Here is a 1,686-nt window from a genome sequence, read left to right as displayed (position 1 = left end):
AAAGACTTGGCAGTAAAATATTTGAAATATTTGTCAAATATATCAGATAGAGAAAGCACAAAACTTAGTTTTCACTTCATTATTTCTTATAATAATGTTTTGGCTAAGTAACTTCATTTTTCTGAACACCAGTTTTCTTGTCCATAAAGAAGAAACTACATCTACAGATATTTTTGATAGGCTGTTAAAAGCTAGGAATGATGAGTGTAAAAAGCCTGACACATCATAGTGTATTAGTCAGGGTTCTCCAGAGAAGAGGAATGAATAGGATGTGTGTGTGATTTATGAAACTGGGTCACCTGCAAATCTGAAATTCACAAGGCAGGCTGACAGGCTGGAGGCGGGGGAATCATTGACGTTGGGACTCACATCTTAAAGCCAACTCGAGATAGAATCTCCTTGTCCTCAGAAGACATCAGGTTTTTTCTCTTAGAGCCTTCAACTGATTAGACAAGGCTCACCTACATTATGGAAGGCAATGCCCTGTTCAGAGTACACACATTGACATTTTAATCATATCATAAAAACACCTTCGCAGAAATACCTAGAATGGTGTTTGACCACATACCTGGGTCCTCTGGTGTAGCCAGGTTGAAACATGAAATAAACCATCGCAGTAGATGTGCACTGAAAGGTTCCTATCTTTGTGGAAAAGCCATAGAATTCTACTTGGATGACTGGAAGTGTCTGGAGAGCCTTAGTCCCCTGCAGACAGTCACCAGCCCCTGGCAGTGGCAGGGATAGTATGGGCTATAGGCTGCTCTCACTGCTTATCACCCCACTGGCCATTTCTTTGAAGTTTCCATAGGAACTACCCAGTATAGCCCAGGGGTTCTGCTGGTTCCTGGGTCCCAAAGCTAAGATGTAGTTACAACGAATTATTCCTGATCACATCATAAGAGGGAAACGCCCCCACTCCATATCTGTGCCCTAACGTAGCACTGTTTACTTAGCAGATAAAACCTAATGACATCAACTTCAGCCTTTTACTCAGCAGGTGCTCAACACAGTCCCTGCAACAAGAACGGCTATTACCTCACCTCACGATAGCTATGCTTTCATGTGTGCATGAAATGTTTTTCTGTCTTCAACTGACCTTCACCTCTCCCAGCAAAAGGCCAGCATACCGTGTAGTTTTCCTTGGAGTCCAGCAGTCTGTGCCACTAAACAGCTTCAGAGACGAGTGGACCTTCTGCTCCCCAAGCCGAACTCCAAAGTCAGGTTGTGAGCCTATTGTTTTGTTTTTCTTTTTGTTTTTCTTTTTTTACTGTGTTCCAGACGTCTTTATTTAATAACAAACCGATGAGTGTTGTGGAGATAAAAATCAAGGGCATTGGGTGGCAGGTGGCATGGTGGTTGAGGGCCTTGGACTCCCACATGACTGACCACTGTTTGAGTCCCGGACCTGGCAGCTTGCTTTATAGCTTTCTCTTTCTTGCACTCTTGCTCTCGCTCTCTCACTCTCACTCTGCCCCTCACTGGTAAAATTAAGATAAATAAATAAATAAATGCAATAATTCTTAAACAAAACAAAACAAAACAAAACGTCAAGGGCATCATTTAACTTCAACTTCCCTCTAACCAGTATCCTCAATACTCCCTACCACCACCCTTTGTGTCTCCAATGCCTCCCTCAGTGAATGAAGGATTTAATTCCCAAAGCCCTGGTACCTTCTCCAGGTTCTC

This window comes from Tupaia chinensis, unplaced genomic scaffold (assembly GCF_000334495.1).
Source record: "Tupaia chinensis unplaced genomic scaffold, TupChi_1.0 Scaffold000644_1, whole genome shotgun sequence".
NCBI classification, from domain to species: Eukaryota; Metazoa; Chordata; class Mammalia; order Scandentia; family Tupaiidae; genus Tupaia; species Tupaia belangeri.
The sequence above is the reverse complement of the archived record's forward strand: the minus strand, read 5'-3'. Positions refer to the sequence as shown.